Source organism: Chanodichthys erythropterus, chromosome 22 (genome assembly GCF_024489055.1).
Source record: "Chanodichthys erythropterus isolate Z2021 chromosome 22, ASM2448905v1, whole genome shotgun sequence".
Classification (NCBI taxonomy): Eukaryota; Metazoa; Chordata; class Actinopteri; order Cypriniformes; family Xenocyprididae; genus Chanodichthys; species Chanodichthys erythropterus.
In genome coordinates, this window is record NC_090242.1 from 33,853,673 (window position 1) to 33,869,262 (window position 15,590).

Below are 15,590 nucleotides of genomic sequence, written 5' to 3' on the forward strand. Positions count from 1 at the left end.
TTATCAAAACTTTTGCTTGTAAAGTATGTTTGTGCATCTTTCTTCACAATAAATGACATTTGCTTTCATATTTTATATCCAGTATAATGACATTCAGACATTTTGTGGCTTAAATGTCCAAATACTTCCAATGAAGTTTTTAGTTTTGAATATGATGTTTTTTTATTCATAGTGTCTGAAGACAAAGACAAACCTCAAGAAGACACTGGATACCTTGAGTTAGAAGGATTGAAACTTGTGAGAGAAACCAGCAAGAAATCAGATTCAGCTGATGGTAATAATTATTATTATTTTTATTTTTTTTTGAATTTGTAGAAAACATTAATAAAATATAAGGATTTTAGGTCTTTTCACATGAGGGAATCAATCAATAGGACATTTACACATAAGTCCTAAAGGTAAAATGAATATGTTTATCCAAAACTAAATCAAAAAAAGAAAACGACTTAGAAGTGATACCTAAAATATTCTTTCTGTCTCTTCCTATTAGGAACTGAAAGTAATCTGCATATAAGTAGACTATAATTGAACTGAGGTGAGTGTTTGAATTTTTCAGATTCCCTGTGAAATTTTAATTTCAAATTAAACTTAAAAAACCCCACACAATTTAAGTCAGTAAAACAAAATTGTGAAGGTCAAGTATCAAGTATCATTGTTCTCTTCACAATTAGTTGACATGATGAATGCTGAAGAACATCCTATAAATGCTCTACTCTTTTCTTACTGAAGAATAAAACTATAAAATTGTTAAATTCTTATGTTTAACTCTTTCCCCGCCAATCCATGTTTTCACTGTTATACTGTAGGTGGCGCTATTACACATCTTCTGAAATAATACAGAATCTCCAGATCCAAAATCAAGCAAAAAAGATGCCGAAACAAGCGATAGAAGCATTGCTTATGCACATGTGAAAAAAAACTGCCTTGTCAGAACTATTTTTTTCAGCTGATGAATGATAAAAACATTGACAGCCAATCAGAATCCATCCTGCTTTAAAGAGCTTGAGCATTTAAAGCGGACGACTTAGAATAAACAGAATAAACAGAACATTATTGTCCGCTGGTGTGGACACTAATATAGTCATTTTTTTAGTTATCGTTATCGTTCTTGGTGCAAATGGGCCTTAACGTTTCCCAATTAAATGTCGACCCAGGACAAGCTATAGGGCTGTGAAGCTTTGTGCATGTTGGTGGACTCGATCTACACTATTGTCATGAACTTGGCCTCTGTGGCTCCCTCTGATCGCCACCAGAGGGCTCCCTCACCTAAGTATTAACCTGTCCTGGACTACATTTCCCATAACCCCATATCTGGGCTGATTTCTCAAGCACCTGACCCCCATAACCCGGACTATTTAAGCCGACGCACACACTCACCCATTGCAAAGTCTTGTTTTGAACCGGCTGACATTTCTGAGCGGTTTTCCCTGTTTTTTGTATTCCTGTGTATAACCTTGGACTATTTATTACCTTTGTGCTTGTTTGCTGCCTGCCTATGATTTACCTGCCTGTCTTTTGGATTACTCTGCCCTGTCTGCCGCCTGCCCTGACCCTTTGCCTGTCCCCGTTTATGATACCTCTTTGCCTTGGACACTGTTGTTGCTGGTATTTGACCCTTGCCTGTACAACCACGATTGTTATAATAAAGCTGCACATGGATCCTATCGAGTCTGCTGCCTCGTTACAACTATCTATGTTTTGATCATTGTTCTGAATCCGATCCAGACATAGTCTTTGACAAAATCTTTGTCACCTTTTTGTTCATAATGTTAAATGAAAATTATAAAAAATGCTGGTGCTGACTGGCAACAATAGGTTTTTTTAAAATAAAAAACACTGGTGGGAAAAGAGTTAAGCTGAGTGTTGACTGAATGTGAAGTGTATTTATTTATATGGTGATAAATATGATGCTTATTTTCTCTTTACATTCAGTTTCCTGGAATGTAAAGTGCCGATATCCCTCACTGCTGAGTTAAACATCAGACTGCAGGGAAACACTTCATCTACTCCCACATGATGGCAGTGCATGTGTTTTATGAACTGTAAGACTCAATACAGATTTGTTAACTAAAGAATCTTATTGTAAAGTGTTACAGATTTGTGCTTTAGTAACTGTGTTATTATTTTTCAGCCATCACTAATGTCTGTGAGTGATTTTGATATTGTTTTTGTTTCTCTGCATATTCTCTGTGTATTTCCTAGTTCTGGCATCAATTTTTATGGTTTCCCCATAAAAATATGGTTTAGACGAGATTGAACACAACATTTAAAATCCTTGATGATTAATCATATTGTTTGTGATCTTGCTCACATGTAACTGTACAACATTGTAAAGTATGAAACCTTGTCTAAAATATTCTTGAGAAGGTTTTAAAGCATTCATATTTTTATAGCCAGTAAATATTGGTATAATTGTACAATGAAACTTAACAATTCAATGTTTCACTACAGTACAAAAAAAGAGATAATAAAAACAGTATGAAACAGTGTGTGTTTCTATAAGACATGCATGACAACACATGATAAAACATTCTTATGTCGTCTTTCACTTTCAGAAGTGAGTTCACGTCGTATCAAAACAAGAGTTAAGTGTTAGCTACTTTTTTTTGTTTTGTTTCTTGTTCATTTTTCTTCACAGTATGGCACAATCAAGCATAGGTAAGTAAATAACTTTCGACAGTATTTTATGTTTCTGCATTTCTTGTAAGAAACTGAATGTTTTGAAGCCCTTAAAGCTCAAGAACAGTTGGTGAATTCACTGTTGTTGTTTTATCTGTAAATAACAGTCGTCATAGTTTGGGCACAAAACAAAAGGAAGTTCAGTGTTTTACAAAATAGCAGCAAAACTGGAATGAAGACTTGCCATATAAACAGGCTACAAAAATTATGAGATGTTTATTTTATTCAGAAGTTTGCATTTTACAGAAATGTAGCCTACTTTGTGTAGCACACATTCTACATTGTACAAGCTCAATAAACTTCATACATTCTGAGAAAAAATATATACAAAAGCAGTCACTGGTACTCTTCCAAAAAGGTCATCTTTGTACCTTATTTATCCTTAAAGGATACATATTAGTATCTTTTGAAAGGAGGATCTTTTAGCCCCATCTTCATTTTTTTATGGTTGGATGCATTTTTTCATGTCATCAGAATTTGGGCTACCATTCACAACCATTATATCCTTGGAGGACTAAGGATATTTTTAAATATTTCTCTGATTGTGTTTGTCTGAAAGAAAGATTGTCATATAAACCTAGGATGGCTTGAGGGTGGGTAAATCATGGGATAATTTTAATTTTGGGGTAAATTATCCCTTTAAACATGACAATTGATTGTGTCAGATATTTTCTTTCAGCTGCCTTCTCAAACTTTCACTGCAGCAGCAGTGTTTATTCCTGTTTGTAAATGCATTTAATTTGCAATGCAAACAATATTTTTCATCACAATCTCTTAATCTTCAGAAGATAAGTGAATTCCCCGTCTCTCTGTGAATCAAACTAATGTTCTCCATGTTCTGTGTGATTGGCTGTTTGCCACACATCACGCTTTCAGGTGCATGCACTTCAGAGTCAATCACAAACTCTGGATTAATCGTGAGTTGACAGAGTACATTTATATTGAGCGTTGTGAGCCTGTTGATCCTGATCTAAACCAGGTTGGATTTATATGGATCTGTCAACTCCAAACCTACTCTAAAATTCAGAGTTTGTTCAACTAGCTTCAGACAACAGGCCTCTGGTGATCAGGCATGCATTAAGAACACACTTTTTTTTTTTTTTTTTTTTAAAGTCCCCCTGTAGTCAATTATTTTATCCCTTAAAACTCATCTTCGATCACCAAAATGACATATTTAAAAAAAAAAAATTCAAGTGAAAAAAAATGTCTTTATGCCTTAAAATAGCTTGAATGTAACTCTACAACCTTGCCTTATTTAATATACATGGATCAATGAATATGCAAATTAGCCCCACCTCCACTCACTCACGCCAGCACAGAGAGTCTAGTGTTACTACAGTGACGAGCAATTTGTTGTTTGTGTTGTGGATATTTAAGAATAAAGCTGGCTTCGCTATATTCAGTTTAATTTCTGACAAAAGTCCTGGGAGTGGGATCAGACGACAAGACTTGGAGAATCTGTCCACTACAACCATGATGCAAGTGTTTCCATCTGATGCAGGTAGGTCTGTGATGAAGTTAACTCCTAGATGTGACCACGGGCGATATGGAACAGGAAGAGGTTGTAATTTCCCGGAGGGAAGATGACGAGGGCTCTTTGACATGGCACATTCCATGCACCCCTTAACGTACCTCCTGACGTCGGTCGCCATGTTGGGCCACCAGAAGCGTTGTTTTAGCAACGAGAGGGTTTCATTGACCCCTGGATGGCCAGTGCCCAACGACGTGTGTGAGGAGTGGATAAGTGGAATGCGTCGTATCCATGGGATATATTGGAGACCTGGCGGGCAACCCGGCGGAGTGTTGGCGGAGGCATTGGACTTGGGTAGCGTCTCTTCTGACCAGGTTATGGGGCTGACAATGAGTGTCTCCGGAATTATGGGTTCAGGTTCTTCAGAGTTCTCTTCAGGACTGTGGATACGTGATAGAGCATCGGCTTTGACATTCTTGGGACCTGGACGATAGGAAATGGTGAAATTGAAACGTGTGAAGAATAATGCCCATCTTGCTTGACGTGGGTTTAATCTTTTGGCTTCACGTAGATACTCCAGATTTTTATGATCAGTTAAAACCAAGAAGGGATGTCGGGCTCCTTCGAGCCAATGCCTCCACTCCTCGAGAGCAAGCTTGATGGCGAGTAACTCTCGGTTTCTGATGTCGTAGTTTTTCTCCGCTGGGTTGAGTTTACGGGAGAAGAAGGCACATGGATGGAGTCTACTTGGTTTCCCCTGCTGCAGAGACAAGACGAAAGCCTTCCTCGAAAGCCTTTTCCGCTGATGGAGACCAGGACAGAGACTTGGGCTTGTCATGGAGTAGGTTGGTGAGTGGAGACGTGATGGTGCTGTAGTTCTTGATGAATCTTCTGTAGAAATTTGTGAAACCTAAGAATCTCTGGAGTTCTTTGACAATGGTGGGAAGTGTCCATTCTTTTAATGCAGAAACCTTCCTCTCGTCCATGCGGATGCCACTGTGATCAATGATGTAACCTAGGAAGTGCACTGAGGGCTGGTGAAACGAACACTTCTCAGCTTTCAGGAACAGATGGTAAGCCCTCAGGCATTGGAGGACCTCCGCAACATGATGGCGATGTTCGGCCAGGCTCCGGGAGTAGATGAGGCATGACGAGATACTCGTAGTGACCAGTAGGGGTCACAAATGCAGTCTTCCACTCGTCCCCCTCACGTATCCGGATGAGGTTGTAGGCGCTGCGGAGGTCCAACTTCGTGAACACAGTGGCGCCGCGGAGATGTTCCAGCGCAGATGGGACGAGAAGAAGTGGATATCTGAACTTGACTGTTATTTTGTTGAGGGCTCTGTAAATAATGCAAGGCCGCAAGCCTCCGTCCTTCTTGGCCACAAAGAAAAAACTTGAAGCAGCAGGGGAAGTAGACAGGCGGATGTAACCTTGTGATAACGCCTCAGTGATGTATTCCTCCATGGCCTTCTCCTCCGGTATGGACAAGGAATAAATCTTTCCTTTGGGCACTGGCTCACCGGGGATGAGGTCTATGGTACAGTCCCATGGCTAGTGTGGAGGCAGCTGGGAAGCCTTTTTCGGACAGAAGACGTCACTGAAATGGGAATAACAGTCAGGTATGTCAACGGATCTCTTTTTGGACTGGGCTAGAAGTTCGACGTGGAACTTGACTTGAAACTTGACTTGAAACTTGGAAACAACCAGAAAAACATCAGGACGTCTCCTGTCCGTCAGGAGATGATGGGATCGTGCTGCTCCAACCATGGGCGCCCCAGAATCACGTCAGATGTTGAGTCCTCCAGAACCAGCAGATGTATCTCCTCTTGATGCAGGACGCCAATCTGTAGACTTAAAGGACCCACCATGTGACGTACTTGACGGAGAGGACGACCAGTTACTGCGTGGATCTGGTAGATTTTTGGCAAACTGACGGTCTTGAGGTTGAGCTGGCGACAGAGGGCTCCGGAGATGAAATTTCCAGCTGACCCAGAATCGATGAAGGCATTGACTGGAATACAGACATCAGCAGCAGTAAGGTTGGTGATAATGGTGAGTGGTAGGAAGGATGACACTCAACATAGATCGTACAGGACGAGTGGGGCATTCAGATCTGAGATGCCCATGAAGACCACAATAAAAACAAAGACCCTGGGACGGCCTCCTCTGTCGCTCAGCCGGTGACAGACGTGCTTTGTCAATCTGCATCTCATAAATGGCTGGTTCTGAAGGGCTGACGGATTCAGGCTGGCGGAGGATAGATGGCTGGAATCGCTGGCTTTGGTGCTCTTCGAAGCACAGCTGCATACAGATGGCGAATCTGATGGAAAGCTGGATGAACTTCTCAAAGCTGATGGTATCCTCGTATGCAGCGAGATGCAACCGCACACGTGGATTCAAACCATGACGATATCTGGAAATAAGGGCTTGTTCGTTCCACCCGCTTGCTGCCGCTAGGGTTCTGAACTGTAAAGCATAATCAGAGACAGATGAATCACCTTGTTTCAAATTACACAGTCTCTCACCAATGGACGAATCCCATGACGGGTTAACGAGACCGGACAATGACTGACTGATTGTGAGTGACTTTTATAGTGCTGCTGATTGGACTGGTGATGAGTGTCAGGTGCATGTGATCGGTACTCTGGTGAGGGAGTGCGACGTGATTGGCTGGGTGCAGAGCCTGGCGTGTTTGTGACAACTACGTTATCAAACAGCTAATAATGTGTTGCTAGTGTCACACAAACCATGTTCCTTTTCTTCATCTCAGAGTCAGACAGCTACCTTCTAACAATCAGTATCCTTACAAACGCTTTGAACAATTCACGTCAGTGGAGAAAGGCATATAGTTCATCATAACATCATAATAGACTCGCTTTATTGCTAAATCGACTCAATTTTTCATATCAACAGAAAATTCACCGGGATAATCTAGCTTCTCTCAAGACTTTCCTGCTTCAGAACGCTCATGGTTAATGATATGCTAAAGCCTGCTGGCACATTGTTGTGATTGGTTACAAGGTAGTCTGTGACATTACAAACACCCACAATTTCAAACTGTGGGTTTTAGACTGTCTTTGGTTTACTGCAGTTTCAAACATAAAATACTCAGAAAGGATTTTATAATACATGATGCATTGCTGTGTCCGTTATCACATAATTCACACTTTTGGACACTTTTGCTTTAACGGACATTAGACAAAACTGCAAAATCAAGCTGTTATATTCATATATTTATTGTCCAACATTCCCAATTTTTCTGATGCATGTCCTTAATTTAAGTTCATATGTTGGTATTAATTCAGTGTTTATTATACTGATACTTGAACTTCAAAGAATTTTAACCCAAACTGACTGGGTTTCTAGAGAGCAAAGGTTTTGTGGAAAAAAATCGAAGACTTAAACACAAAGTGTGTAAAATAAACTGTAAAAAAGATTTGATGATCACTAGTGATAGTATTTTATTCTGTGTTGTCATCATTCAGGTTGGATTTTAGGTTTAATGTACCTTTTTTTTTTTTTAACAAAGCAGCTGATATTGAAACTAGTGGACTGCGACTCGCTTTCACCACAAAATGTCGCAAACGCAGGGCGCCAGTGTTGCAATGGAACATTCTATTGACTGTCGTTAGTGTATAATCTTTGATCAAGTCAAACAAGCCTATTCAGTTCTGTAACTGAATGGTCACATGACATGCAGATAAAAGAAATAAAATATTAATTTTTGTTAGCCATTTTTATTTAGTTAGATTTTGAATATTATTTAGGCTATTTGTTTATTTTTTAATGATTTAATTATAGTTTAATTATGAACCCCCTGCAATTCCCTCGTGAACCCCCAGGGGTTCGTAAACTCCAGTTTGGGTAACCCGGAGCTAACGTTTCATAACAGCTTGAGCTGGTATAGAGGTTATTCCATTAAGGTTTCGTCACTTTACTTTTGAAATCACCTTGGGTTCACCTTGGAGTTTTTCTTGTCATTTGCCATTCAATTCAATTCAATTCACATTTATTTGTATAGCGCTTTTCACGATACATACCATTTCAAAGCAGCTTTACAGGGAATGCATGTCAATATCACAATTTAAAGAATGCAGTTAGCAAATAATGTAATAATTTAGGCAATTAATTTACAATCACTGTTAGCAGTTTAAATGAAGGTAGAAGCAATGAGCTCCTGGAAAAATGCATTACATAAACAATAATTAGGATATAGAAGTTGGGCAATGTGCATGTTGATCCAGATGATCGTGTCTTCAGAAGTCCTCACAGGAGTTGGTGCCGTCTCTGAAAGGAATAATATTAATATACATCATCTGTGCACAAGGTAGGGCCTTAAAAACATCAGCCAATCGTTTACGCGATCATCGTGTAAACGATTGGCCCTCTGGCTTGTCAATCACTGCCATGACGTTCCTTGTGAGAGATGCGTGGCTGCGCGCTCCAGTAACTTTCCACACTCCACAGGCGCCGCATGCGATGTTTTTGTCAGGAGACAGGAGTAACAACTGCAGATTATGAGTTACCTGCGGTGAGTCCGACATAATGAATCCAAAAAACACGACACAGAGAATGCCGGTGGTAAACACTCGTGTTCCAATACTCATGCACGAGTTTTGGGAGGCGTTCCTTTGAAATGGGAAGGAGGGGGGTTGTTCTTACGTATGCGCTCATTTCAAAAACTCACTAACAGTCTTTGGATTCTCAGTCGACGAAAAAATCCTCTCTATCAGCTTAAAGAGGCTGGATCCAAACTGAAGCTGATGACCTCTCTAGTTACCTAGGGACGAGTGTCCCGATGTGATATGTGTGTCCCGAGTAAAACAGAAAAGCAAATGGAGAATAATTAGCGTAGCTGCTGTTCATATTGTATTTTGCTGTTCATTTTGTTGCTTAATTTCATATTTTGTTTATTCTCAGTATGGAGTGGAGAGGCAGAGGTCAGTAATTCAACTTTCTAGAATATTACACCAGGCATCTGAATTTAAGATAACAGCGTTTATTACGTTTTGTCTGCGCGCTTTGAGGCGTGTTGGGAAAATTTATTGATTATTAACATATTACCAGTAGAGAATAGCTTGCATGAAAAGCACTGGAAAGTACCGGGTTTTCTGCACTAAGAGCATCAAGCGCAAATGAAATATAAGTGTATTCAAAGCAAATTACAGTAGCAAGCTGTGGAAGGCACCAAAGAAGCCATTAAAGCATGTTTTTAAAAATATAGCAATTATAGTAGCAAGCCGTGGAAGGCACCAAAGAAACCATTAAAACATGTTTTTAAAAAATATAGTGGCTGGCGATCCGCCACCATTAAAATCAAAGCTGAGGAGTATTCATAGATAACAGTGGCAAAACGCCAGGGTGGAGTTAAAAGAAAAAGATAACTAGAGGAATACTAATTGGTTCTGTAACGATAAGAGAAACATATAAAACGAGCTGATTAACGCTGTTTAGATCAGATGCGATGCCTGATGAGAAGCTGACATCTCACTTTGTTGCCTGGCAATAAAGAATATCTTTTGAAGACCTGGAACTTCTGACTCTGAGAGCTTTTTTGAGAAGAGAACAGAATCATCTTAGGACACTGCAGACTGGCCACAACATAATTGGCGAGCGGCAGCCAGGAGCAGCGAGAGGTCAGAGGTGGCCCCCATGGCGGGACTGCTGCAGGAGGCCCTACAAAACAAAAAGGCGCCAAATAAAGAGGTAAGCACTTTTGCTTATATTTGTTTTGCATGGCCCCTTGTGAGCTGATGCCTGGGTGGTAACTATAAGACCTCAGCAAAACGAACCTAAATTTAAATTAAAATAATAAATGAAAGAATTAAGAAAATTAAGATAATTAAGATTAAAATGATTTATTGTGAATATTAAAATGAGGAACAATTTCCAGGTCTTTGAAGATAGCGCATGCGTAGACTAGTAGTATTTAACACGCAGAAGTGCGTTGTGCCAGAAGTTGGCTTTAGAAGTATTTAACACGCAGAAGTGCGTTTTGCCAGAAGTTGGCTATATAAGAAGTGTTTTATGCAGAAGTGCACCTCTGTCTGCCTGAAGGAGGCACAGAGGAATGTGTGTGCGCAGAAGTGCGTTTGTTGTTTGATGTGTGTCAGGGAAAGCCTTGTGAAGAGTGGGCAGCCCTGTAATTGTGTTGTATAATAGTGTATAAAGTGTAAAGTAAGGAAAAAAGTGAAATAAGGTGGATAGAAGAATTCTTTGGCTTTGTATAATTTGCATTGAGGAAAACAGTATGCTTAGAATTAATGAAAGCATTTAAAGGTGTTTTTGTGAATTGGGAGAACAAGCTTATTAATGGATAATGAGAACCAAAATAAAAATGGAAATGTAAAACGTGAGAAAATTTATGTGAGAACAAAAAATACTCCAAAGACTTTGTGTTGCAGATTATTTGGACATTTTCCAGATTGCAGACGCTGTGATCCAAATAAAGAAACACAGCCATTGATAAATAAAATAAATAAATAAGACTGAATTGTTTTCCCACTGTCACAAAAATTAGAAAAAAGTTAATGTATTGTAAATATATTGTATACAGAGTGTGAGTGAAATCCCGGGTGTGTGAGTGCGCATTGAAGTGTCAGAGAGCTTGAGGAGGGGAGAGAGGTGCATGTGTGTGTGAGTGTGTAGTGGAGCAGAAACAGAGAGATTCCTTTCTAAAGAAGCAACAGTTGGCCAGGATCCATGTTTGAGTTATTTGTTTCAGAATATGAGAAAGATAGAATGAGGGAGTGTATGAGACTGCATAGAGAAGAAACCAAATTTAGACAAGCATTAAAAGAGTCCCAAGGGATACGAAATCATTTTTGGCTTGAAACTGAATATATAGACATTGATGGGCAGAGAAGGGAGCTTACTGAACAGAAAAAAGAACAGTTGCTGAAAGATTTAGTAAAAGTCACCAATGCAAAATTGATTGAAAAAAGAATGGCCTATAGTGGATTGGAGTGAAGAAATTAAAAAACAAATAACACTTGAAAAGCTAAGGCCATATTTAGCTAAATTGTGCCATCCCAGAACAACACTTCTGGAAACATTGCTGACAACAGCAGAAATAGAATTAGACCCAATTCTCATTCCCTATTTGAAAAGAAATGTTGGGTATCGTTGGCCTCAGGATTTGGGAGGAGCAACTATACTAAAAAATATTTACATCATTGTAAGTACATGCACAAGGCCAGTACAGTGGGAAAGTGACAGGATTTTTAAAGTAGGGAAAAAAGGAGTTAGAAGTGTCACAACCACTAACTGGACGCTGGGAAAACTGACAGTGTCAGTGGTGCTGAGGAACAACCCAGAACACATACATCACTTGTGGGTGGAGATAAGGAGGGGCAAAAGAGAATTAGAGGAGCAGCCAGTGACTGTGGAAGATGACAGACCCTCAAGCAGAGAAGCAGAAGCGAAAGAGGGGGAAGAAGGGGAGGAGGATTTTGAATACTAGAGAGAGAGAAAGTTTGATTGAAGTGTTTGAGCCATTGGATTTTATTACTTTTCCCAAAACACAATTGCAAATTTCAGTAACAGTAGTGGGAGGATTTAATGCAAATTTAACCCCATGTCTCACTTATTCATATTGGGCAGGAGGAATAACAGCAATTGGGCGGAGAGTTGAGGAGAACGAGCTCTGGAGTTTTGAATTGATCTGCTTGGGGGAAGACATTATTTGGAAACGCAACAATTACAGTTGGCTGGATCTGGAAGACGTGACTCCGAAGCCATTGACTGAGGTACAAATAAGAGCAATTTTAAAATACATGAGAAAAAGAAAGACCATCAAACTATTGTTTTAAAGTCCTCAACCCAGTACAAGTCCGGTGAAGGTCAGGGGTCGAATACTTTTAGTGGTCCTCATCTGACTAATCCGGTGAAGAATTCAAATAAAATTGGAAAATGATTTAACTGGGGTTAAAGAGATAAAAGATTGGTCACAAGACACAATGGCTTCGAAGTCACCGGAAACAGACATACCAGTAGATCGAATAATAACACAATACCCCATATGCAGAGATATTATTAAGAAATTATCAAAAAAGTGGGAAAAAAGGACCAAAAAATTAAAAACAAAATGGCCAGCAGAGGGAACATTTGATGTAGCAATGTGTAGAGAAATGAAAGCACTAATAAAGAACCATAAGCCACATGACAAAACCAAGAAAAGAGAACAAAAGAGACAAAAAGAACAGGAGGTTTTAGATCTCTTCATACAACAAGCAATAAAAGATCACAAGAAGAAACAATTGGAAGAACAGAAAAAGAAGATGGAAGAAAAGGTGGAGCGCCCACCTCCCTACGCACCTCCCTACCAGGAAATAAAAAAGCAAATGCCTATGGTAAGAGGTACATTAGAGGTGGATGGAAACTTAAGTGTTGTTGAAACTGATGAAGAGGATGATGAAGAACAACAAAGAAGATAAGGAGAAAAGGAGTATGCTCACCAAAAAGATGATGAGCAAGGAAGCTATCAAGAGAACAATGGACAGAAAAAAACTAACAAGCCTGTACCAGTGAAGAAAAGGCTAACAGCAACCACGAAGACACAACAAGAACAAAGGGAAGAAGAACAAAGGAACTCACTGATGGACTGCTCCTATGTAAAACAAAGAAGACAAGAAAAAAGAACGAAAAGGAGGAGGAAAAAGAAATCCATTATTGAACAATCCCTACTTCTATATGGGAGAAGCCATACAGGAGCTGAACAGAGCTGGAAGAGATGGTGACAATGAACCCATGACAAGAGAACAAGAAGAAGGTGGCAGCGTGGACCCATTGGATCATGAGCTGAACAAGCTTCAGGAGGCTGCAGAAAAGCTAAGTCTGGAAAAACAACAAAGATGCCTGACTGAAAGGGCTCGACACCTGAGAGGGAACCTTGAGGAAGAAGAGAATGAACATTGGCAAAGGAGAAGAGCACACTCAGCCAGCCCATTGGGAAGACACAGAAGAAATAGCTCACAGGAGGAATATAGAAGGGTCTCAGGAACCCTCCGACTTGAGAGAATACCTCCAGGGGATCCAATGTGGAGAAACAGAGAAGAGAGACAACTCATATCCCCTGCAGAGTCCTTGCCAATCCTGACACCATACCAAACAGGAAACCTGGCAGAGAATTGGGGTGATCTAAACCCCTTTCAAGCACAAGAGAGATACTCTCCAGGAGGATACAACTCAATGCTGCAACCGGAGGTCACATATGACTTGATAACCTCTGTATCCCAGGCACCTATGCTACAAAAGAAGAGCAAGCAACTCCCCATTCTGATTAAGGGGGAACAAGCACAATACGTGCCCTGGGCGGGACAAGATTTAGAAGGACTTGTGGCTCGTCTACCAGACATACATGAAGGAGCTGGAAAGTGGATTTGTCTACTGGAAGCAGAAACAATAGGAAAGATATTGGCCATTGGAGACATCAAGGCCTTACTGGCAAAGAGTGTGGGAGGAGCCAAGACCAACGAGATCCTTGAGGATGCAGGTTTGAAGTCTGCAGTAGGAGGAACAAGGAAGGATGCCACCACCTTTGATCAGTACCGATCCATGATATGGAGGGTACTGAGGAAACACTACCCGACACAAATGGATCCCAAGCTACTGAAAGGAGAACAGCTGGGAGAAATGGAGAACCCTACCTCCTATATCCAGAAACAATTAAGAAGATGGAAAGAAGAACTGGAAAAGGATCCAGAAGGAGACATAGTGATGACAACACTCTTCAGAACTGCCATAGTGGAAGCCATGCCCTCAGCAGTAAAAGCAAGATTGGAAGATGTAGTGGGCCTGAACTCAAAGACAACAGAGGAGTTCTGTGACCATGTGGCCCATGCAGTGGAACAATATATGAGGAATGAACAAAAACTGAAGAACCAAGAAAGAGAACTTCAAAGAAAACAGCTAGAAGACCTGACCAGCAAAAAGAAAAAAGTTCAAGCTACCCTGAAGAGTGGTGAAGACCAAACTGGAGTGATGGCCACAGTGAACATGTCAAGCCCACCTATGCAAGCTTCAGTTGTGACACCAGCACAGGCTCCAGTAATGGCAGCAGCACCAGCATCAGTGCCAACACCAGTCCCTCAGAACACGCCTGCACCTGCAGGAGGTGTGCAACAACCAAATGCACCAATTGTGATCTATTTACCTGAACAGCAGAGCAACAGGAACCCAGCTGAACAACAGCAAAGAAGAAGAGGCACCCTGTCCAGTGCTTCCTGGAGATCAGGTCTATTTGAGAGTTGTTTTGGAGGAGATGGAATGAGCCAAGGCGAGAAGGACCTTATACTGTAGTAAGAGCAACCCCAACTGCAATCCAAGTAGAAGGAAGAACGACTTGGTATCATTTGAATCATTGTACTAGGGTGCCAAGGCTGAGACAGAGAGAAGAAGAGGCAGAGGGTGCAGAAGAAGATGCAGACCAAGATGCCCAAGAAGGGGAGGGGCCAGGGGAACCAGGTGAGGGACCTAGTAATGTTGTTGCTGAACCTTCTTCTAGGGAAGCTGAGCAGCCTGAGATACAAGATGAGATGCGGGGACAAGATGATGCCCCACAAGCAGGTGAAACTGGGGAGGAGGGTCTTGACATTGATCCTACTGCTGATGTACCTGCTGAATCAGCTACCACTGACCCAGAGCCGTCAGGTGACCAATCTTCTGAGGCAGGACCCTCCACCAGTGAACAACCTCAGCCAAATGGATTCCTCACCGAACTCCAAGGTATTGACCTACCCACTGCAGATAGTGGATCCCCAGCCAGTGACCTCCCAGGTCTTAGCCTCCCAGGAGACTTTCCCACCCTCAATCTTCAAGACCTTGAGGACATCATTGGAAGTGATCCAACTCAAGATGATTAACTCAACCCAAGGTACTGTTGTAAATAGATCTATAAAGAAACGAGCTGCTGACTTGAATGACACTGACTATGAAGGATTAGGGTATGATATGGCTTTAGAAATGCACAAAGAAAAACTGTTGGACATTGCTTATCATAATGAGTGGTACAAATGGGCAGAATATACTGCCAAACAATCAAAGAGAGAGACTTGCTTGTTGTGCTCGCCATCACCCTTGAAAAAGTTAACAGTGGTGCCTGATGAATATAGCTTTGCTCATTGTGCCAGATTTTATTCGAATCATTGTGTAAATATATCAGGGCGAGTTGCTCCTTATTGCCCTGCAGAGTGTCTGGCATTACTGGGAAGTAAATACTATCACAGGTACTATGAGCAAGAATATTGGGGAGATGAATGTAAAAAATTAGATGTAAGAATTGATCTAAGACGAAGAGAAACTCCCAAGAATTATGTTTTTGATCGAACTTTGATATATGAATGCTTCAACAAGTCAAAAGGGGATGTAGATTATGGAACCTTTCAAGGACAGTGTGGAATAATTTGGCATTTGGATAAAGACATGTATTATAAATCAG